Genomic DNA, 25,077 nt, shown 5'->3' on the forward strand with positions numbered 1-25,077 from the left:
GAATTGTGGGTGACACACAGGGCCGGTGCAAGGATTTTTGCCAACACAAGCGAAGCTACATTTTGGCGCCCCCCCCCCCCTCCCCTCGCAGCTCACCTGGTCCTGGTCCTGGCTGCAGCAGCTGGCTTCTCCTCTGTGTGGTCCTGGTATCTTCTCTCTGCTTTAGACAATCGCTTTGAGGACCATATTTTTCGCCCTCTAAGACACACCTAGGTTTTAGAGGAGGATAATAAGAAACAAATATTTTCCATTACACCTCAGGTCAGACAAGCAATCAGACCCCCAATGTTAATCAGACCTCAGATCAGACCCCCATGTCAGACATCAGCCCCCATCCATCAGCCCCCCATGTCAGCCATCCTGCCGCCATGTCAGCCATTAGCCCCCCATGTCAGCCATTAGCCCCCATCCATCACGCCCCCATGTAATCCAACATGCCCCCATGTAAACCATCATGCCCCCATGTAAGCCATCAGCCCCCATGTCACATTTCTCCCCCTCCATGTCACATTTTTCCGCCCTCCCCCAGGGTGCGCCCTAAGGCAGCCGCTTGGTCTGCCTTATGGTAGCACCGGCCCTGGTGACACATAAGGTAGTTGATTGTGATAAGTAGGCCAGAGGAATTGGTGGGGGAGATGTTTAGTCTGGGAAAAGTAATTTTAGGTAGCTTGATAAGCCTGCATGAAAAGATGTGTTTTTAAGGCGCTGGAGAAAACGTGTTTCAGGTGTGTGCCAGGGTTGCCGTGTACTGTGTCGAGAGGGTCGGATTGATATTGGAGTAACTTCATCTAGGATGGCTTTGAGGGTCTTGTTATATTGTCCCTCTTTGTGTCTTTCGAAAGTTGGGAGGAACTGTATGCATGATGGGCTGAGCAGCACAAGTATCACACAGGAAAGGTTTCACAACAGCACAGTATGACGCATTGTAGGATTGGGGTCATATGCTCAGCAGTGCACCGTTCCTGGATCGTCTTTCTGAATAAATAGACTGCAGAGCTGCCCATCCTCTCCCGTCTATGACACAGCAGCCCCCTCCCCAACACAAGAATACAGGAAGTCACAGACAGCAATCTAGAGCTGATCACACGGCACTGGAGGAGAAACAGAAGGTAACGTGAATGCTATAGTACATGTATACAGCGGTAGGGTGACCATAGTGTATGGTATGTATAAAGTACACCTAGTATACAGTATTGTAGTGTATACATGAAGGTGCATAAATGTAGTATATAGTATGTGTATAAGTTACAGTACACATATTGTGCAACATATTGTGTATATATATATATATATATATATATATATAATATATAAAATACAGTATAGCATATAAAAAGAGATGTAAACACAGTAGATAGTATAGTATATGGATACTTTCATGCAATAAATGTAATATACAGAATAGTATATATTCAGTACAATACCTCCGGATTATCAACAATATGTCATTGTGTAGAAGTTTTACTGTTTTATGAGAAAAACAGGTCAAATAGAAATAATACTGTTCTAACTGAACTGCAGTTATTTGTTGCACTGTTTGGTATGAGTGATGATGAGGTAATAGTGTAAAGTGATGAAAGAAGATGCACCGTCAGTGTTGCGTGTGAAATGGGAGGTTTTTTTTAACCCCTTCCTGCAAAAGCCAGTTTGGGTCGAATGCCGAAGCCCCATTTTTCAAATCTGACACATGTCCCTTTCTGTGGTAATAACTTTGGAACGTTTTTACTTATCTAAGCCATTCTGAGATTGTTTTTTATCGTGATGCAAAAAAATCTGGAAAAATTAGCAATTTTCTAAATTTAAATTCCTCTGCTTTTGAGGCCTCATGCACACGACCGTTGTGTGCATCCGTGGCCGTTGTGCCGTTTTCCGTTTTTTTTCACGGACCCATTGACTTTCAATGGGTCCGTGGAAAAATCGGAAAATGCACCGTTTGGCAGCCGCATCCGTGAGCCGTGTTTCCTGGCCGTGAAAAAAATATGACCTGTCCTATTTTTTTCACGGCCAACGGTTCACGGGCCCATTCAAGTCAATGGGTCCGTGAAAGAACACGGATGCACACAAGATTGGCATCCGTGTCCGTGATCCGTGGCCGTAGGTTGCTTTCATACAGACGGATCCGAAGATCCGTCTGCATAAAAGCTTTTTCTGATCTAAGTTTTCACTTCGTGAAAACTCATTTCCGACAGTATATTCTAACACAGAAGCGTTCCCATGGTGATGGGACGCTTCTAGTTAGAATACACTGCAAACTTTGTACAAGACTGCCCCCTGCTGCCTGGCAGCACCCGATCTCTTACAGGGGGATATGATAGTACAATTAACCCCATCATATCCCCCTGTAAGAGATCAGGGCTGCCAGGCAGCAGGGGGCAGACCCCCCCCCCCCTCCCCAGTTTGAATATCATTGTGCGGCCCCCCCCCCCCTGTTGTTAACTCGTTGGTGGCCAGTGTGCGCACCCCCCTCCCTCCCTCCCTCTATTGTTTTAATACATTGGGGCCAGTGTGCGCGCCCACCCAACCCCCCCTCCCTCTATTGTTTTAATACATTGGGGCCAGTGTGCGCACCCCCCCCAACCCCCCCCCCCCCCTCCCTCCCTCTATTGTAATCATCATCGGTGGCAGCGGAGTAGAAGATTTTCATACTTACCTGGCTGCTGGCTGCTGCGATGTCTGCGTCCGGCCGGGAGCTCCTCCTACTGGTAAGTGACAGCAATGCGCCGCACAGACCTGTCACTTACCAGTAGGAGGAGCTCCCGGCCGGACACAGAGATCGCAGCAGCCAGCAGCCAGGTAAAGTATGAAAATCTTCTACTCCGCTGCCACCGATGATGATTACAATAGAGGGAGGGAGGGGGGGGGGGGGGGTTGGGGGGGTGCGCACACTGGCCCCAATGTATTAAAACAATAGAGGGAGGGAGGGGGGGTTGGGGGGGCCCGCGCACACTGGCCCCAATGTATTAAAACAATAGAGGGAGGGAGGGGGGGTTGGGGGGGCGCGCGCACACTGGCCCCAATGTATTAAAACAATAGAGGGAGGGAGGGGGGTGCGCACACTGGCCACCAACGAGTTAACAACAGGGGAGGGGGGGCCCACTGGCCACCAATGAGTTAAAAACAGGGGGGGGGGGGGGGTCTGCCCCCTGCTGCCTGGCAGCACCTGCCAGGCAGCAGGGGACAGTCATGTACACAGTTTTTTTGTATATTCTAACCTGAAGCGTCTCCATCACCATGGGAACGCCTCTGTGTTAGAATATACTGTCGGAAATGAGTTTCACGATGTAGCTCATATCCGACAGTATATTCTAACATAGAGGCGTTCCCATGGTGATGGGGACGCTACAAGTTAAAATATACCATCGGATTGGAGAAAACTCCAATCCGATGGTATAACAGAACTCCAGACTTTACATTGAAAGTCAATGGGGACGGATCCGTTTGAAATGGCACCATATTGTGTCAACATCAAACGGATCCGTCCCCATTGACTTGCATTGTAATTCAGGACGGATCCGTTTGGCTCCGCACGGCCAGGCGGACACCAAAATGACTTTTTTTTCATGTCCGTGGATCCTCCAAAAATCAAGGAAGACCCACGGACGGAAAAACGGTCACGGATCACGGACCAACGGAACCCCGTTTTGCGGACCGTGAAAAAAAACGTCCGTGTGCATGAGGCCTAAGACAGATGTTGATCCTTCACTAAATGGTTATTAATTAACATTCCCCATAAGTCTACCTAAGGCTGCTTTCACACTAGCGTTCGGTATTCCGTTCGTGAGCTCCGTTTGAAGGAGCTCACGAGCGGACCCGAACGCAGCCGTCCACCCCTGATGCAGTCTGAATGGAGGCGGATCCGCTCAGACTGCATCAGTCTGGTGGCGTTCAGCCTCCGCTCCGCTCGCCTCCGCACGGACAGGCGGACAGCTGAACGCTGCTTGCAGCGTTCGGGTGTCCGCCTGGCCGTGCGGAGGCGTGCGGATCCGTCCAGACTTACAATGTAAGTCAATGGGGACGGATCCGTTTGAAGATGCCACAATGTGGCTCAATCTTCAAGCGGATCCGTCCCCCATTGACTTTACATTGAAAGTCTGGACGGATCCGTCCCAGGCTATTTCCACACTTAGCTTTTTTTTGCTAAAATAATGCAGACGGATCCGTACTGAACGGAGCCTCCGTCTGCATTATTATGGGCGGATCCGTTCTGAACGGATCCGCCCGAACGCTAGTGTGAAAGTAGCCTTATGTCACCATCATTTTGTAAATGTAATTTCCTTTTTTTATACGGCGTTAGAATTCTAGAAGCAATTTTTAAAATTATTATGAAAATGGTCAAAACTTTTTTGAGGACCAATTCAGTTGTGAAACCACTTTGTGGGGCTTACATAATAGAAAGCACTAGAGATGAGCGAATTACCGCTTATGAAATTCGTTCACACTTTGTTTGGTGGTAAAAGGTGAATTGTGTTATGGATTTCGTCACCACGGACCATAACGCAATTCTATAACAGAATGCACAACGGAATGCCTTTAGAGGCATTCCATTATTCATTCCGTCATGATAGAAGTCTGTGGGCTGCAAAATGGATCCGTCCCGTTTCCGTTATGCAGGGGAGCTGAGCTGAGTGTGAGCTCTCTGGGTACGGCCACACAGTCAGGTCTGATGCAGTTTTGAAAGCCAAGAGCCAGCAGTAAATTCAAAAAAGAGAATTAGTATCCGTCTTTTTTTACTTTTTGTCCTTTCATGATCCACTACTGATTTTGGCTTCCAAAACGGCATCAGGAAACCTGACCGTGTGGCTGTACCCTCAGACAGCTTCTCTGATGGATTTCTCTAAACAGAGTGTGTGTATGTGTAAAAAAAATTAGCTGAAAAAGAAACAAAAGGATACAAGGAAAATTATCTTTAGCTCATAATCGGTGCAATTTAATAATTAAACGCAATGTTCTTAAACTTTTTTCTCTTATGTACAGCACCATGGAATTAAAGGGGTTATCCAAACCTGAAAAACCCATCCACAATGCCCGCACCCCTCATACAGGGAATACTTACCTGGTTCCCGATGCCTGTGTCCTTCTGGATCCCTCCACAGCCGTCACATCTCTCCAGCGTGCAGATCACAGCATCCATTAATGGGGGTGCAGCCAATAGCAAGCCACACTGTGGTCACACGCAAGGGGGCGGGTCACCGTAGTGGCCTGATATTGGCTGCAAATCCCCCCCCCCCCTATGACGGATGTTGTGGTCTGCACGCCAGAGAGATGCAGCCACGGCCGCGGAGGGATCCGGAAGGACACAGTTTTAGGGGACCAAGTATGTTCTGTATGAGGGACCAGGGCATTGTGGGTGTTTTTTTCAGGTTTGGATAACCCCTTTAATGACGTTTTAAAATGAATAATAATTATTATAACAATACAATATTTATATCATGGATCCATAGAGAGGGACGAAGGAAGGATATAGTAGGGGCTATAAAATGCAAAATGATTGTTTCATTGGTGTTGAAAAATATCTCGTGCGCTCGCACCCTAGAGGGCTGTGACTTCAAACAAGCCACTGGTACAATTCATGGTTTCAAATTCTAGGTAACAGAGTATTTTGGGCACTGATAAAAAACCTGATACAGAATCCACATCAAGTTTTTTTCAATGTGTTTTTTTTTTTATTCCTGGCCACTTTCAATTAAATTGTAGGCACGGATTCCGCATCAAGTTAGGTTCACACACAGTGCTTGGGGTGAGGATTCTTCGCTAAAAACACATGAAGAACTTCCTCATTGCTTTTATTGGGGAATCTGCATGTTAATCCGTACAGAGCTGTTGTTTCCCACATGAAGTTTAAAAAACTGCAACGCAGAAATTCCATACGGAATCCGCATCCAGAATTCCATTGAAAATAGCCAGGAATAAAAATTCTCACTAAAGCCTCACCCAAAACCATGTTAAAAAACATGCCAGATTACGCATCATGTTTTTTTCAGTGCTGAAAATACTCTGTGAATCTAGTCTTAAGGGCTCATTCACATGACCGTAGGGGTCCCGTTGCCGTATTCGGACTTCATATGCGGATCTACAATACACGGTCATCGTTCCGTGTGCATTGCGCATCATGGATGCGGACCCATTGACTTGAATGGGTCCGCAAATCCGGAGATGCAGAACGGTGTGGAATGGAAGCACGGAACGGAACCCCACGGAAGCACTACGGAGTGCTTCTGTGGGGTTCTGTACTTCCGTTCCACCAAAAGATAGGACACGTTCTATCTTTTTGCGGAACCGAGGGATGCGGACCCATTCAAGTTGAATGGGTCTGGATCCGTCCCGGAGGCCTCACGAACGTTCTCTGTGCATTGGGGACCGCAAATTGCGGCCCCAATGCACGGAACGGAACACCTACATTTGTGTGCATGAGCCCTAAGAATGGACAGGACACTTCTTTTTCCACAGTGCAGTTTTTAAAACCGCAAGCGGGGAAAAAAAAACACTGTATGGTTTAACATGCAGATTCCATATTGAAGTAAATGAGGGAATTCTACATGCGTTTTTGGCAAGGATTTTTGGTGTGGAATCCTCGCCAAAAATACATCATGTGAACATAGCCAAACTTAAAAGGGTAGTGCTTCATTCTACTAATCAGCAAGGGCCCCATTGATTACATTTTTTCATTCAGGGCCAGAAGACTTCACGTTAGGTTATGTATAAAATTTACTCTTTCGAAAAGATGGAGAACAAATGTGACCCTTTTACAGAATTGCTTTCAAGAAATCTGTTATATCGTTCCAAGGGTTTCAGGCAAAGAATGAAAGAAATTAGTGAAGGAATGAGTTAAAGAGTGGAGGAATTAAGACTGTGTTCTCATTACAGACATTCTTGTTGTATCTTATCTCCTAATAGAACAAGAGCAAAAATATCTTGCCTTCCTCCATGTTATGGTCTTATCGTGGGTTGACTCCATACAGCAGGGTGAGACATTTTGTCCCGTTATTGTCTTAAAGAAAATTGTATATCTCGTGGTAGAGTCTTTGATGGCTTTTACTGTCCACATTTCAAAGATATAGCTGTCAATATATTCAAGATGCTATATACTGTTATACATTTATCAAAGAAAACTGTCGTAAAAAAAAGTGGAAAATTTTGGTGCATGCCCCATTTGTTCAAAATTTTTAGACTTTTTTGGGTTTTCCCAGAATGTTGGCTGGGAATGGTCAATTCAGGGCCTGCACATTTATTATAATTTGCGCCAAGAAACTGTGTGACTCTCACCAAGAATTCTTTGGTCAGAAGAATGTTATGGATCCTAACAATGCTGAAATAGATTTGGGGTAATTGGATATATGGCTTCATATGACCTCTCTCATTCTTTCTTATACAGTACCAACTATTTGTTGTGAATCTACCTCAAGTTTTTATAAACTTTAAATAATTTTGAGTTTTATAGGGGATTCTTAGGAGCATCTAATGAGACATCCCCATCCATATACTCTATAAAGGGTACATGGACGTCATAGACCTGGACGTCAGCCCATCTATTAGCCAGATTGGGTTTGTTTGCTGAGCCATGAACCAATTCTAGTCTTGATAGATATCAGCTTCTACCAAGGCTAAGCCAAAGCTACTTCAGTCCTGTAAAAAAAACACCACTTTTTCAGCTGCATAGAAATAAATTTACACCAGATTATGGTGTAAACTGAGCATCGTGAAGTAATAATTTGAAAAAAATTATGCAACTTTTGCCAGTGCTTGCCGAAACACAAATTATATTAGAAAGTTTTAGAACATCATATCATACAATAATTAAATGAGTTTTCCAGGATTGCTATATTTTCTATACTCATATAGCTGCATACCTTATGCACATCTTCCCCACTTTTTTTTTCCGACTATCCTTACCCAACCCATGATGCACTTGTCCTTCCTCTGCAACAGCTCCAGCCCCCCAACTATGTCTAGCTAGTTCATAGCTCTTCCCACCCAGCTTGTTACATAGACACTCCCCTATCACTGCCCCGTCCACAGACATGACATCACAGGAAATGGACATGGTCATGTAACCACATCCCAGAACGGGAGCTAGGAGAAATAAATGTAAAAGAAATACATTACAAACTTACAGCTACCTTCATAAATGATGATTTTAAAGGATCTTGATGCAAACCGGAAAACCCCTTTAAGCTTTAGATACAAAAACTCAGAACACAACCTTAAACAAATTTGCATTAAAGGGAATCTGTCCATGCAATCTTGGGCTATTATCTGCAGTACTATATGAGTGGTAGAAGGAGTCCAGATTGCTGGGTCAGCAGGGAACCATCAATTCTGAATATTCACACCCATTTCATCAGTGATACTGGCAAGGAACCATGGGCTAGGCCTCCTGGCTAACTCACGTGGCTTCACAAACGTGGGACACTTCTCATCCAGAAATGTTATTTAACCTATAGGGGGAACGCAACACACAACGCATTAACTTGTCCTCTTTGATCTAACAGCCAATCCCATCAAGAACATTACAGACTGAGGTGGTTAAAGCTCATCTCATTTCTCCATATTCTTTGGTCATTTAGTTCCCCTCAAGGGGATCTCGGTTGACATCCAGGTGAAAAGTTTTGTGGCTGATGCGTCTGCTACTCTCATGTACAAGAATGAGGAGGAGAAGCTAGTGGAAGCAGTCTTTGTATTACCCATGGATGAAGACTCTGCAGTCTAAACATTTGAGGCCAAAGTGGATGGAAAGACCAGGTAGGAACAGGTAATTTTTTATTTGTTTCCAAAGATATCATGAAATGTGTAAGAATTGCCACTGAAGGGGCCAAACACGTAAGAAAAAAGTTGGTCAGGGATGCAGATTTCAGTAGGACCGACCAACCATCTTTTTGTGTCCCCAGTTTCCTTGACAGAAGATGGTTGACTTTCTTTATGTCCAATGCTTTGTTCTCAAAGAACATAAACTGTCGCCAAAGATGTCTTTAGTGACTTACTCCCCTCCCCTAATGGGAAACATATGAGCAATACATGCTCATGGGGGAGTCATTAGGACTTTCTGTAAGCAATTGTAAAGGCTTAAAGAGGTTTTCTGAGACTTTTATACTGATGACCTATCCTCTGAAGGCTGTGGCACTCATAGGAGCACTGGTGCCTTATCAAACAGCTGGTTGGCAGGGGTCCTGGGTGTTAGGCCCCCAACAATCAGATACTGATGAGCTATTCGGATCAATTTTATTATGGGACCGGAGAACCCTTTTATAGTTGCCACATATATATTCAATAGCCGCTCAGCTCTGCCAAGTGTGTATATGTTGTAAATGGGGGAGAGCCTCTGGTCTTGAGTTATCTCTTGAGAACAAAGAGTTGGGCATGTTGATACTCAACATGTTCAATCCTTATTTAACCCGACAGGCCAAACGAACGTACAGTACAGACCAAAAGTTTGGACGCACCTTCTCATTCAAAGAGTTTTCTTTATTTTCATGACTATGAAGGCATCAAAACTATGAATTAACACATGTGGAATTATATACATAACAAACAAGTGTGAAACAACTGAAAATATGTCATATTCTAGGTTCTTCAAACCTTTTGCTTTGATTACTGCTTTGCACACTATTGGCATTCTCTTGATGAGCTTCAAGAGGTAGTCCCCTGAAATGGTCTTCCAACAGTCTTGAAGGAGTTCCCAGAGATGCTTAGCACTTGTTGGCCCTTTTGCCTTCACTCTGCAGTCCAGCTCACCCCAAACCATCTCGATTGGGTTCAGGTCCGGTGACTGTGGAGGCCAGGTCACCTGGCGCAGAACCCCATCACTCTCCTTCATGGTCAAATAGCCCTTACTTTCAAAGTTTTCCCAATTTTTCGGCTGACTGACTGACCTTCATTTCTTAAAGTAATGATGGCCACTCGTTTTTCTTTACTTAGCTTACTTACTGCTTTTTTCTTGCCATAATACAAATTCTAACAGTCTATTCAGTAGAACTATCAGCTGTGTATCCACCTGACTTCTCCTCAACGCAACTGATGGTCCCAACCCCATTTATAGGGCAAGAAATCCCACTTATTAAACCTGACAGGGCACACCTGTGAAGTGAAAACCATTTCAGGGGACTACCTCTTGAAGCTCATCAAGAGAATGCCAAGAGTGTGCAAAGCAGTAATCAAAGCAAAAGGTGGCTACTTTGAAGAACCTAGAATATGACATATTTTCAGTTGTTTCACACTTGTTTGTTATGTATATAATTCCACATGTGTTAATTCATAGTTTTGATGCCTTCAGTGTGAATCTACAATTTTCATAGTCATGAAAATAAAGAAAACTCTTTGAATGAGAAGGTGTGTCAAAACTTTTGGTCTGTACTGTATATATGGCCACGTTTATTCTCCTTTCCAGATGATTCCTGATAACTGGTTATTTATGTCCAAAGCAGTCCTCAAAATTGATATATCTAGTTCTTCTGGTGAGAATATGAAGAACAAGATTAACAATTCTGTGGAAAATCATGCTTTTATGATGACCAAGCAAGAATCAGCCCTCAAGCGAGTTCTGTGGCATCTTCCTAGGCCAGTGATTTCACGTTCATCGGTCACATGACCTAGGTGAAGCTCAATCCTATTCAAGTTGCAAGTGAATAGGCCTGGGCTCCAATACCAAGCACAGCCACTATACAATGTACGGCGCTATGCTTGCTATGCTATGAGGAGGCTGCTCGGCGGGGGTGCCGGGTGTTGGACCCCAACGTTCAGATGGACTGAGATCAATTGAGGACCTGTTGGGAATATGCAACTCCTGGAAAACCCCTTTAAGCTTAGAAGCTATTCAATTGTGAAAGTTACATGTAAAAATGCATTACAAGTGAATGTTATAATGTAAAGTACCCCTACACATTGCTAGCACTAGATAGGCTTACAAAGAAGGATATTGCAGTTTACAAAAACACGCATTGGTGGTATGATGCTATAATGGGCAGAAAGAAGTGTTTTTCAAGGAGCATTTTTCATATCTCATTCTCAGAGAGCACCGTAGCAAAATTTAGTATGGGCCGTCCTGCCCCACCTGGTTTCCCAGTACATCTGCGTCAAACACTCCCAGTCGACCCAGAATGTAAAGGGCATCTGTCAGCAGATTTGTACCTTTGACACTGGCTGACTTGTTACATGTGCGCATGGCAGCTAAAGGCATCTGTGTTGGTCCCATGTACATATGTGCCCGCATTGCTGAAAAAAATGAAGTTTTATTATATGCAAATTAGCCTCTAGGAGCAACGGGGGCGCTGCCATTACACCTAAAGGATCTGCTCTCTGCAACTGCCACACCCTCTGCACTTTGATTGACAGGACCAGGTGGTGTAAGCGTGATCACGCCTTGCCCTGTCAACGTACAGAGAGCACAGCAGTTGCAGAGAGAGCAGAGCCTTTAGGTATAATGTCAACGCCCCCTGTTCCTCCCAGAGACTAATTTGCATATATTAAATCATCATTTTCCTCAGCAATGCGGACACATGTGAACACAGGACCAGCACAGATGCCTTCAACTGACAAGCGCACATGTAACAGGTCAGCCAGTTTCATAGGTACAAATCTGCTGACAGATGCCCTTTAACCACCTCAGCTCCGCTAGCTTAAACACCCTTAATGACCAGACCACTTTTTACAATTCTGCACTACACGACTTTCACGGTTTATTGCTCGGTCATACAACTTACCACCCAAATGAATTTTACCTCCTTTTCTTCTCACTAATAGAGCTTTCATTTGGTGGTATTTCATTGCTGCTCACATTTTTACTTTTTTTGTAATTAATCGAAATTTAATGAAATTTTTGCAAAAAAATGACATTTTTCAATTTCAGTTGTAATTTTTTTTTTAAAACCGACATCTATATATAAATTTTTCTCTAAATTTATTGTTCTACATGTCTTTGATAAAAAAATAAATGTTTGGGTAAAAAAAAAAATGGTCTGGGTAAAAGTTATAGCGTTTACAAACTATGGTACAAAAATGTGAATTTCCGCTTTTTGAAGCAGCTCTGACTTTCTGAGCACCTGTTTCCTGAGGTTCTACAATGCCCAGACAGTAGAAAAACCCCACAAATAACCCCATTTCGGAAAGTAGACACCCTTAGGTATTCGCTGATGGGCATAGTGAGTTCACAGAACTTTTTATTTTTTGTCACAAGTTAGCGGAAAATGATGAATTTTATTTACTTATTTATTTTCCTTACAAAGTCTCATATTCCACTAACTTGTGACAAAAAATAAAAACTTCCATGAACTCACTATGCCCATCATGAAATACCTTTGGGTGTCTTCTTTCCAAAATGGGGTCACTTGTGGGGTAGTTATACTGCCCTGGCATTTTAGGGGCCCAAATGCGTGCAAAGTAGTTTGAAATCAAAATCTGTAAAAAATGGCCTGTGAAATCCGAAAGGTGCTCTTTGGAATGTGGGCCCCTTTGCCCACCTAGGCTGCAAAAAAGTGTCACACATGTGGTATCGCCTTACTCAGGAGAAGTTGGGGAATGTGTTTTGGGGTGTCATTTTACATATACCCATGCTGGGTGAGATAAATATCTTGGTCAAATGCCAACTTTGTATAAAAAAATAGGAAAAGTCTTTTGCCGAGATATTTATCTCACCCAGCATGGGTATATGTAAAATGACACCCCAAAACACATTCCCCAACTTCTCCTGAGTACGGCGATACCACATGTGTGACACTTTTTTGCAGCCTAGGTGGGCAAAGGGGCCCACATTCCAAAGAGCACCTTTCGGATTTCACAGGCCATTTTTTACAGATTTTGATTTCAAACTACTTTGCACGCGTTTGGGCCCCTAAAATGCCAGGGCAGTATAATTACCCCACAAGTGACCCCATTTTGGAAAGAAGACACCCCAAGGTATTTCATGATGGGCATAGTGAGTTCATTGAAGTTTTTATTTTTTGTCACAAGTTAGTGGAATATGAGACTTTGTAAGAAAAAAAAAACATCATTTTCCGCTAACTTGTGACAAAAAATAAAAAATTCTAGGAACTCGCCATGCCCCTCACGGAATACCTTGGGGTGTCTTCTTTCCAAAATGGGGTCGCTTGTGGGGTAGTTATACTGCCCTGGCATTTTAGGGGCCCTAATGTGTGAGAAGTAGTTTGAAATCAAAATCTGTAAAAAATGCCCTGTGAAATCCGAAAGGTGCTCTTTGGAATGTGGGCCCATTTGCCCACCTAGGCTGCAAAAAAGTGTCACACATCTGGTATCGCCGTTATTTAGAAGAAGTAGGGCAATGTGTTTTGGGGTGTCTTTTTACATATACCCATGCTGGGTGAGAGAAATGTCTCGGCAAAAGACAACTTTTCCCATTTTTTTATACAAAGTTGGCATTTGACCAAGATATTTATCTCACCCAGCATGGGTATATGTAAAATGACACCCCAGGAGGGCATTTTTAGACATTTGGATCCCAGACTTCTTCTCACGCTTTAGGGCCCCTAAAATGCCAGGGCAGTATAAATAACCCACATGTGACCCCATTTTGGAAAGAAAACACCCCAAGGTATTCAATGAGGGGCATGGCGAGTTCATAGAAATATTTTTTTTTTGGCACAAGTTAGTGGAAATTGATTTTTTTTTGTTTTTTCTCACAAAGTCTCCCTTTCCGCTAACTTGGGACAAAAATTTCAATCTTTCATGGAATCAATATGCCCCTCAGCGAATACCTTGGGGTGTCTTCTTTCCAAAATGGGGTCATTTGTGGGGTGTTTGTACTGCCCTGTCATTTGAGGGTCTCCAAAATCATTACATGTATGGCCAGCATTAGGAGTTTCTGCTATTCTCCTTATATTGAGCATACGGGTAATGAGATTATTTTTTTTCGTTCAGCCTCTGGGCTGAAAGAAAAAATGAACGGCACAGATTTCTTCATTCGCATCAATCAATGTGGATGAAAAAATCTCTGCCAAAAAAAAACAAAGGAGGGGAAAGGCGTCTGCCAGGACATAGGAGCTCCGCCCAACATCCATACCCACTTAGCTCGTATGCCCCAGCAAACCCAATTTATCATTGCCGGGATTTATTTTTTATTTTTTTATATACAAAGTGTTTGCCAAAGCATATGAACACCGCCGCCCCCTCAGCTCATATGCCTCGGCAAACGTATCTTTTACTGCAGAGGAGAAATCTCGTCTTGCAGCGCTGCATACACCGACTTTTGTGTAATCTGACAGCAGCGCAATGCTTCTGTCAGAATGCACATCAGTGCTGCAGCTAGTCGATCGGTTGGTCCACCTAGAAGGTAAAAAAAACAAAACAAGCTCTTATCTGGCCAGGTCGGGATTACCGAAACTACCGAGTGAGGCCCTTGAGGGTTTGAACAGTCCGTTTACCACTGATGAGATTGAAGAGGCTCTGAAATCGATGCAACCTAGTAAGGCTCCAGGGCCCGACGGCCTACCGGCCTCCTATTATAAGAGATTCCTCCCCCTCCTCCGTACTCCCCTTACCAATGCCTTGAATAAATTGAGCTCCGGGGTCCCTCTTCCTAAAAACATGTCGCATGCACACATTACTGTTATCCACAAGGAAGGTAAGGACCCGACCGCCTGTGCTAGTTACCGGCCCATATCTCTACTTAATGTAGACATTAAGCTTTTCGCAAAAGTCTTGGCCACCCGCCTGACTCCTTTCCTGGCGGACCTTATACACTTAGATCAGGTTGGCTTCGTTCCCTCAAGGGAGGCGAGAGATAACACCACAAAAGTTTTGAACTTGGTCCATCTTGCCAAGATTCAACGTTCCAACTTATGCCTCCTCTCCACAGATGCCGAAAAGGCTTTTGACAGGGTGGGATGGCCTTGGTTATTTGCTGTTTTAAACCATGTGGGTGTGGAGGGCTCTCTATTGACATGGATCCGCTCCTTATATTCTTCTCCCTCGGCAGCCACAAAGGTTAACGGTGTCTTCTCGCCTCCCTTTGAGATTAGGAATGGTACGCGCCAGGGTTGTCCTTTATCTCCTCTAATCTTTATCCTCACCCTAGAACCACTCCTGAGGACTATACGGAACAACCCTGACATCTCTGGTCTGATGGTGAGAGAACAGGAGTTTAAGATAGCGGCCTATGCGGATGACCTGATGTTTATGATTACCAAACCGCGGGTCACCCTCCCTAACTTAATTGAGGAATTCAAAGTATTCCATAACTTGTCCAACCTGAAAATTAACTTACAGAAGTCTGAAGCGCTTAATGTCTCCATTCCATCCACTCTCGAAGCCGAACTGGCGGGGTCCTTGCCTTTCCGCTGGACGACGGGCGCCATTAAATATTTGGGCACTATGATCCCCAAAGACTTGCGGGAGCTATTCCCAAGGAATTTTACCCCTCTCCTGAGTCAGATCAAAGACGACCTCAAGAGGTGGTCCAAAGGCCTATATACGTGGTTCGGCAGGTGTGCCATCTTTAAGATGAATGTCCTTCCACGCCTACTATATTTGTTTCAAACCCTCCCCATCCATATTCCGGCCAGTTTTTTCTCTGCCGCGCATCGTGTCCTCTTTAAATTTCTGTGGGCTGGGAAGTGTTCGAGATTGTCTAGATCCTTATTGCATGTGTCGAAGGACAGGGGGGGCCTAGGGATTCCGGACCTGAGGAAGTATTATGCTGCCTCTATGTTTCAACGCGTGGTTGATTGGTCCCGACATACCCAGTTCAAACAGTGGATTTCCATTGAGCAATTCACATCCCGGACTCCTTTGGCCCTTCTGCCATGGACAGACAGGAGGGTCCCTGGTGACCTCTCCTCTCATCCTCTCATAGGCCCTACCCTGGTTCAATTCCGTAAATACCAACAGATCTCTACAATCTCCCCCACGCCCTCCCCAATGTTCCCTGTCCTGGGACACCCGGACTTCCCGGCGGGTGGCTCGGGGGGCCCGTTTGCTCGGTGGAGATTGAGTGGTAAGTGTCGGGCACCATACTTTAGAACATCTGGTAGGTGGCTTACTTACTCAGAGCTATTAGGACTGACGGATCCCTGCCCTCTAGGTCCCTGGAGATCGAGACAGCTCCATCACTTCATCAATCCCTTCCTCTCAGGGGTCTGACAGGGCACTCACTCCTTTTGAAAAGACGTGTATTGGCTCCGGACTTTATCGGCACTCGCTTTCAGAATTATACAAGGCATTGGTGACGCCGGGTTCGGACTATCTTCCCTCTTACTCAGCCAAGTGGGCCCAGGACTTACAGGTGGATATCTCCTCCGACCAGTGGCTTAGGATTTTCCGATTTGCCCATAAATCTTCCATTGCCAGTAGATATCAGGAGGCCAGTTACAAAGTGCTGTCGAGATGGTACTATGTCCCGACCCGTCTCCAGAGGATGTTCCCGTCGGCATCTCCTCTATGCTGGCGATGTGACTCCCAACAGGGCTCCCTCCTACATATCTTCTGGCAATGTGACAAAATCAAACCTTTCTGGGACTCGGTTCATGAGACCCTGGCCTCCATTTTTCCCTTTTCAATTCCTAACACACCGGAGTTTTTCTTGCTCTTTCTCTCGGATTTGCCGTTGATCCTGTTTCGGCGGTCCTGTCTACGTCACCTGGTCATAGCGGCTAGGTCTTGTGTCCCTGCGAGGTGGAAGTCTGCCTCTCCTCCCTCCATGGGAATGTGGATTCAGAGGGTTGAAGAGATTCGGAGAATGGAGGAACTCACGGCATCTTTGCACGGTGGTAACAGAGCTTTTGTTGCTATGTGGTTGTCACTACCAGAGCTTTGAGACGTTCTCAAAGCTCTGTGTCTCCACCCCTGTGATGATGTCACTTAGGGTTGGAGGTTTTCTCACTGTTCTGTTTCTCCGTCCAGCCATTGTCAGTCTAGGGGCAATGGTGCGGACTCATTCAGTATGCAGGGGTCTCATCCTGTCTCGCTCCCCTCTGAGGAGGAGCCCATGCAGCTAGGCCGACTTGCCCCTGATAAAAGAGGATTTAGTCCTCAGAATATGGTGTGTTTTTGTTGTGGGGGCATAGGTCATTTGGCAAATGTTTGTCCGTCTAGGAGATTCCTGAACTGTACTAAGAGCGATAATAAGAGAAAAACCTCAAGAGGTAGATCATCAAGTTCTGCTTCATCTGCTACTTTGGGCAAAGTTGATGTGGGAATTGATGCTTTTCCTCTGACCTGCAGTTCCCGTTTTCTCCTGTCTGCCAGGGTGGCGCTAGAGAGCAAGGTCATTCCTTGTGAGATTTTTGTCGATAGTGGAGCGGCCGTTAATCTTATTGACACTCAATTTGTAGCTTTGCATGGGTTTCAGGTTTGTACATTAGAAAAGGATATACCTGTTTTTGCTATTGACTCTGCCCCACTCTCGCAGAGATCTCTGAAAGGCATTGTTCACAATATCCGGCTAGCTGTAGGTGACACTCATGTGGAGGAGATATCTTGTTTTGTCCTTAACGGATTGCCTTCTCCTCTAGTTTTGGGGCTACCCTGGCTCACTAGACATAACCCCACTATTGATTGGCAAGGAAGGCAAATAAATGAGTGGAGTGACTTTTGTAGAGAGAATTGTCTCACAGCCACTCTTGCTGAGGTGTCTACTAAAACTCTGCCATCATTTCTCTCTGATTTCTCGGATGTGTTTTCCGAGAGCGGTGTTCAGGAGCTACCTCCTCACCGGGAGTTTGACTGTCCCATTAACCTCATTCCCGGCGCCAAGCTGCCAAAGGCACGCCTCTACAATCTCTCACAACCGGAGAGACTCGCAATGCGAACCTATATCTCTGAGAGTCTCGAGAAGGGGCATATTCGTCCCTCAAAGTCGCCTGTTGCCGCGGGTTTTTTTTTGTTAAAAAAAAAGATGGCTCTCTGAGACCTTGCTTAGATTTTAGGGAGCTGAACCGTATCACGATTCGCGATCCCTATCCCCTTCCTCTGATCCCGGACCTCTTCAACCAAATTGTTGGGGCCAAGGTGTTTTCCAAATTGGATCTGAGAGGCGCGTACAACCTGGTCAGGGTCAGAGAGGGGGATGAATGGAAAACGGCCTTTAATACCCCTAACGGGCATTTCGAGAATCTCGTTATGCCTTTCGGCCTGATGAATGCTCCGGCCGTCTTTCAGCATTTTGTTAATAGTATTTTCTATCATTTAATGGGGAAATTTGTATTGGTGTATCTTGATGATATTTTGATTTTTTCCCCTGATGTTCAGACTCATCAGGATCATCTTTTTCAGGTCCTGCAGATACTGCGGGAAAATAAACTGTATGCCAAGCTGGAGAAATGTCTTTTTATGGTATCAGAGATTCAATTTCTGGGTTTTCTCCTCTCTGCTTCTGGTTTTCGCATGGATCCGGAGAAGGTCCGTGCTGTGCTGGAGTGGGAGCTTCCTGAAAATCAGAAGGCATTGATGCGCTTTCTGGGTTTTGCTAACTACTACAGAAAGTTCATTTTGAATTATTCCTCTATTGTCAAACCCCTTACTGACATGACAAAAAAGGGGACGGATTTTTCCTCTTGGTCGGAGGAGGCGCTTGCAGCCTTTTCTAAGATTAAAGAGAGTTTTGCGTCTGCTCCCATCTTGCTGCATCCCGATGTTTCCTTACCTTTTATTGTTGAGGTGGATGCTTCCGAGGTGGGTGTGGGTGCAGTTTTGTCCCAGGGCCCCTCTCCTGCCAAATGGCGACCTTGTGCCTTTTTCTCTAGAAAACTCTCCCCGGCAGAGAGAAACTATGATGTGGGAGATAGGGAGTTGTTGGCCATCAAGTTGGCTTTCGAGGAATGGCGCCATTGGTTGGAGGGGGCCAGGCACCCTATCACCGTTTTTACCGACCATAAGAATCTGGCGTACCTGGAGTCGGCCAGGCGTATGAATCCGAGACAGGCCAGATGGTCTCTGTTCTTCTCCAGATTTAATTTTGTTGTTACTTTCCGCCCTGGGATCAAGAATGTGAAGGCTGATGCTCTCTCTCGCTGTTTTCCGGGAGGAGGAAACTCCGAGGACCCGGGTCCCATTTTGGCGGAGGGGGTAGTTGTTTCTGCTCTATATTCCGATTTGGAGGCCGAGGTCCAGGCTGCCCAGTCTGAGGCACCTGCCCGTTGTCCCTCCGGGAAGTTGTTTGTGCCTCCTGAGCTACGTCACAAACTCTTTAAGGAACATCATGATACAGTTCTTGCTGGTCACCCCGGGAGTAGAGCCACGGTAGATCTCATTGCTCGGAGATTTTGGTGGCCGGCTCTTCGTAAGTCTGTGGAGGGTTTTGTGGCGGCTTGTGAGACGTGCGCTCGCGCTAAGGTCCCTCGTTCACGACCTTCAGGTTCCCTTCTCCCGTTACCCATACCTTCCCGTCCTTGGACACACCTGTCCATGGACTTTATCACGGATCTTCCTCGTTCCTCGGGGAAGTCGGTGATCCTGGTGGTCGTGGACCGTTTTAGCAAGATGGCTCATTTCGTTCCTTTCCCTGGTTTACCCAATGCTAAAACGTTGGCGCAAGCTTTTGTCGATCATATTGTTAAATTGCACGGCATTCCCTCTGAGATTGTTTCCGATAGAGGCACGCAGTTTGTGTCCAGGTTCTGGAAGGCTTTCTGTTCTCGCCTGGGGGTTCGGCTGTCCTTCTCTTCTGCTTTTCACCCGCAGTCGAATGGTCAGACTGAGCGCCTCAATCAGAATCTGGAGACATATTTGCGCTGTTTTGTGGCAGAGAACCAGGAGGATTGGTGTTCATTTCTCCCTCTTGCTGAGTTTGCTTTGAACAACCGTCGTCAGGAATCTTCTGATAAGTCACCATTTTTTGGTGCATATGGGTTCCATCCGCAGTTTGGGACATTCTCGGGAGGGGCTCTTTCTGGTTTACCTGAGGAGGAGAGATTTTCCTCGTCTTTGTCTACCATTTGGCAAAAGATTCAGAGTAATCTCAGAAAGATGAGTGAGAAGTATAAGCGTGTGGCTGATAAGAGACGTGTGCCTGGTCCGGACCTGAATGTGGGTGATCTGGTGTGGTTGTCTACAAGAAATATTAAACTGAAGGTTCCCTCCTGGAAATTGGGCCCCAAGTTTATTGGGCCTTATAAAATTTTGTCAGTCATCAATCCTGTTGCCTTCCGCCTTGATCTTCCACGGGTTTGGAAGATACATAATGTTTTTCACAGATCTCTCTTAAAACCATATGTCCAGCCCACGGTACCCTCCTCTTTGCCTCCTCCTCCGATTTTGGTTGATGGCAATCTGGAGTTTGAGGTTTCCAGAATTGTGGACTCTCGCATTGTCCGCGGTTCTCTTCAGTACCTCGTTCATTGGAAGGGTTATGGTCCTGAGGAGAGGATGTGGGTTCCGATGTCGGACATTAAAGCCACTCGCCTTATCAGGGCATTTCATAGGGCTCATCCTGGGAAGGTGGGTCCTGGGTGTCCGGAGTCCACCCGTAGAAGGGGGGGTACTGTCACTACCAGAGCTTTGAGACGTTCTCAAAGCTCTGTGTCTCCACCCCTGTGATGATGTCACTTAGGGTTGGAGGTTTTCTCACTGTTCTGTTTCTCCGCCCCTGTGATGAGGTCTTACTCTCAGCTGTCTCTCCTGCGTTTGATTTCTCTGCCTTTAAATCACCCCTCCTCCTATTGCAGGGCGTGGATTATATTTCTCCTTTCAGTTGTAGCTCTGCCTTGAGTATCTTCACTCCTTTAGCTACTAGTTCTCTGGACCTGTGTTCTGCTGCTGCAAGCACTCCGGATATTGCCAGCGGTCCTTGGATCCGTCTTCTCTACGGCTGCAGCTCCATCAGCTAAGTGTGCAGACTTTGTTATGTACCTGGTGATTTCCTGACTGGATCTGAGGTGGCCCCGGTTCCCTCCTTATTCTGTGCAGGGCATCGGAGGCCGTGCCCCTTCCACTATTGTAGGGGTTACAGGGCTCATCAGTCTAAGGTACGCGGGCATGCCTCGTTCCACCATTTGGATCCGGGCATGTGCTTTAGCAGCATAGGGAGAGTGTTGAGGGTCTGACAGGGGTCACCCTTTCTCTTCCCTAGTTTGGGTCCGGTCAGTAGCTCTTTTTACTGTGTATACTCTTGTTACCCTTAAACAGCCGTGACAGTGGTCCCCTTGGTTCACCTTTCAGGACTCTTCGGAGTATCGGAGTCTGCTGGCTTGAGAGTCTCGTTTGGACGCTCCTGTACACTTCTCTCATCCCCCCCTGCTACCTTACCCTTTATCCCTTAATGCCTCCCTGATGTCCCTGTCCTGTGTCCCGTCCCCCCCCCCCATTCATGTTGTTGTTCATTGATTTTTCTTTATTTTTATGCTGAGGCCATGTCTTCTTTGGCCCTTTGTTTCTCCTTTTTCTTTTATTCTATATGGTACATATCAGATGTGTCACGGTGCTTTAGTGTGACAATAGGCTGCATATCAAACACTGTCTTATGTGCTGTAATTGTTGGTGCATTGTTAGATTATGCTTAAGGATGACAGTCGGCGTAGGCCCGACTACTATTTTTTGCTGTATGTGATTCAACATGCCATGATTTTGTTTCCTTTGCGAAATAGAAATAAAGAATTTCAAAAAAAAAAAAGAAAAAGAAAAAAACAGGCCTCAACGCAATAAATTTATTAACTTTATAATAACATTTGAACGGAACATATAAACTTTATTACACTTTTTGAACAGAACGTTAACTTTTTTGCTTACCGGTGATTTTTTTTTTTTTTTTACCTTTATAGAACAAACCTCTCCTTCCCCATGGGTCAATGTGCAAAGCGCAAATCGCCCAAAGATGTGGCGAAGTACATTATGCACTTTGTCCCAGGTGAAAGGAGTGGTTTGCAGCAGCTGTGAGTGAAATGGCCCTAATAGCCCTGTGTGCCTGTCCTGTGAGATGCAATCCCTATGCTAAGTGTACCTGTGTGTGGTACTTCCGGAAACACTCCCCTAAGCATAAGGCAGGGTGGTCAGGGCAGTCAGGACAGAAATAGCGGGTGTCACGCCTTATTCCACTCCTGCTACAGAGGGGTGACGGTTGGGTTGAGGTACCAGCAACGACATTGGGGAAATGTCGCTCGTGTAGACGGCTCACTACACTGGTGGATGGGGCCACGGAACCTCCTGAATACAGGAGGTTCTCGATGATCTCTTCCTGAAATTTGAGGAAGGATCCTGTTGTCCCAGCCTTACTGTAGAGAACAAAACTATTATATGCAGCCAATTGAATCAAATATACAGACACCTTCTTATACCAGCGTCTGGTGCGTCGGGAAACTAAATAAGGAGCCAACATCTGGTCATTGAAGTCCACCCCTCCCATGTGAAGGTTATAGTCGTGGACTGAGAGGGGCTTTTCAATGACACGGGTTGCCCATTCTTTTTGTATTGTCGTGTCTGCGTGAATGGAGGAGAGCATGTAAACGTCACGCTTGTCTCTCCATTTCACCGCGAGCAGTTCTTCGTTACACAAGGCAGCCCTCTCCCCCCTTGCAAGACGGGTGGTAACGAGCCGTTGGGGGAAGCCCCGGCGACTAGGTCGCGCGGTGCCACAGCAGCCAATCTGTTCTAGGAACAAATGCCTGAAGAGGGGCACACTTGTGTAAAAATTGTCCACATAAAGATGGTACCCCTTGCCAAATAAGGGTGACACCAAGTCCCAGACTGTCTTCCCACTGCTCCCCAGGTAGTCAGGGCAACCGACCAGCTCCAGGGTCTGATATTTACCCTCATAGATCCGAAATTTGTGGGTATAGCCTGTGGCCCTTTCACAGAGCTTATACAATTTGACCCCATACCGGGCGCGCTTGCTTGAGATGTATTGTTTGAAGCCAAGGCGCCCGGTAAAATGAATAAGGGACTCGTCTACGCAGATGTTTTGCTCAGGGGTATACAAATCTGCAAATTTGGTGTTGAAGTAGTCTATGAGGGGCCGAATTTTGTGGAGCCGGTCAAAAGCTGGGTGGCCTCTGGGACGGGAGGTGCTGTTATCACTAAAGTTCAGGAAACGCAGGATGGTCTCAAATCGTGTCCTGAACATAGCAGCAGAGAACATGGGCATGTGATGAATTGGGTTCATGGACCAATATGACCGCAATTCATGCTTTTTGGTTAGACCCATGTTGAGGAGAAGGCCCATAAAAAATTTAATTTCGGAAACTTGGACGGGTTTCCACCGGAAAGACTGGGCATAAAAGCTTCCCGGGTTGGCGGCTATAAATTGAGTGGCATACCGATTTGTTTCTGCCACGACTAAGTCCAAGAGCTCCGCAGTCAAGAACAGCTCAAAAAATCCCAGGGCCGTACCGATCTGAGCTGCCTCAACCCGAACTCCAGACTGGGCGGTGAAAGGGGGAACTAATGGTGCGGCTGAAGTTGGGGACTGCCAATCAGGGTTTGCCAGCACCTCAGGGACTCTAGGGGGTCTACGGGCCTGTCTGTGTGGTGGCTGCGACGGGGTAACTATTGCACGTGCCAACGTACCAGCTTCAACTGCCCTTCTGGTGCTCGCCACTTCACCATGTTGTACGGCAGTGCTGGTACTAGGTCCAGGATGGGCTGCGCTGCTGGTGTATGCCTCACCACGTAATCCGACAGCACCAGCCCCACTCTGCTGCCCTTGAAGCGGATCCTGCGCAACCTGTGGTCTAGCAACACAGGGCCGGGTACGCCTGGTGCTATCAGGGACCTCAACCTCCTCGTCCGAACTTTGGGTCAGACTGCCACTGCTTTCTACAGGTTCATATTCTGACCCGCTAGATTCGTCAGATGAGGGTTCCTATTCCTCATCCGACTGGGTCAGAAGCCTGTAGGCCTCTTCAGAAGAATACCCCTTGTTTGCCATTTGGTCAACTAAATTTAGGGGGTATTCCCTGAGACTACCCAAGAAAAAAAGCAAGCCTGTCTAAGTGATTGTGCAGTGATCAAAAAAAAATTTTTTTTTTGTCACTGCGGCGGGGCAGGCGTGGGTGAACGCACGTGTGGGCAACCTATCAGGCCTGATCGGGCAAACACTGCGTTTTGGGTGGAGGGCGAACTAAGGTGACACTAATACTATTATATATCTGACTGATCAGTTTTGATCACTTACAGATACTATAAAAGTACAAATGCTGATTAGCGATACGCTAATCAGCGAATCAGTGACTGCGGTGCGGTGGGCTGGGTGCTAAACGATCACTAACTACCTAACCAAGGGGCGTAAACTATCCTAAAACCTAACAGTCAATACCAGTGAAAAAAAAAAGTGACAGTTTACACTGATCACTTTTTTCCCTTTTACTAGGTGATTGACAGGGGCGATCAAGGGGTGATCAAGGGGTTAATTGGGGTGCTTGGGGGTGATCTGGGGCTAAGTGAAGTGTTTGGTGGCTACTCACTGTGAACTGTGCTCCTCTGCTGAGACCAACCGACGAAAAGGACCAGCAGAGGAGCAGAGAAGCCATTTAACACCTTATATTTATAAATATAAAGTGTTAACTGGCTTGTGATTCGTTTTTTTTTTAAAATCATCAGCCTGCCAGCGATGATCATTGGCTGGCAGGCTGATGATGTAACCCCCCTCGAACTCATGCCCCCGCGACTTGCGACTCCAGAAATGGGTGCCCCTCTCATGGGCTCCCCGGGCGACCTCTGGTCCTAATGCCATTGGGATGACAATTTGTTGTCGGTACTGTAGCTCTGACCGTAAGTATATGGTCTGTTGCAGGAGGCCCTGGGTAACTGTCAGCTTATTCCACTGCCTCAACAACTTTTTGCCCTCTGGGGTCAAATGAGCCCGCTCTTCTGGCAGAAGCCAGATCTTGGTCAGGACTTATTATTTCACTTTCCACAGGTCCGGGCAGCCATTCTGGACTCTCTCCCAATCATCCAGCGTCCTTCCCAATACCATGAACATCCCGGACACCACCCCACTTTAATATGGCACGTCCTGGCACAGGGGTAATCGACCAAGATCAGGAGTCTTAGTGTCCTCTAGCTCCTCTTCAGCTCTTCTTTGTTCTTGCCAGGGTGTAATCTTCACCAGGGTCCTTCGCAGCACCTTCACGTCTTCAATGGGCCGACGGGACATGTTGCTCTTTTGCAGACTACAACCCCTGACCATCCCGTTTAACGTCAACTCGA

The 25,077-nt window shown here is 46.1% G+C and overlaps 1 protein-coding gene across 7 annotated transcripts in view; it reads left to right on the forward strand.

The window, feature by feature from the left end:
• Positions 1-25,077, forward strand: part of LOC122924807 — an 83,019-nt gene that overhangs the window by 45,694 nt on the left and 12,248 nt on the right. For 3 of the 7 annotated variants that reach the window (XM_044276249.1, XM_044276250.1, XM_044276253.1), the window contains 2 exons: positions 6,895-6,963; positions 8,565-8,739. The gene's annotated coding sequence lies outside the window, so the exon portion shown is untranslated. Of the gene's footprint in view, positions 1-962; positions 1,110-6,894; positions 6,964-8,489; positions 8,750-25,077 lie in introns of those variants that run through there. The other 4 variants (XM_044276254.1, XM_044276255.1, XR_006387437.1 and 1 more) reach the window with 3 other exon arrangements.

This window comes from Bufo gargarizans, chromosome 1 (assembly GCF_014858855.1).
Source record: "Bufo gargarizans isolate SCDJY-AF-19 chromosome 1, ASM1485885v1, whole genome shotgun sequence".
Classification (NCBI taxonomy): domain Eukaryota; kingdom Metazoa; phylum Chordata; class Amphibia; order Anura; family Bufonidae; genus Bufo; species Bufo gargarizans.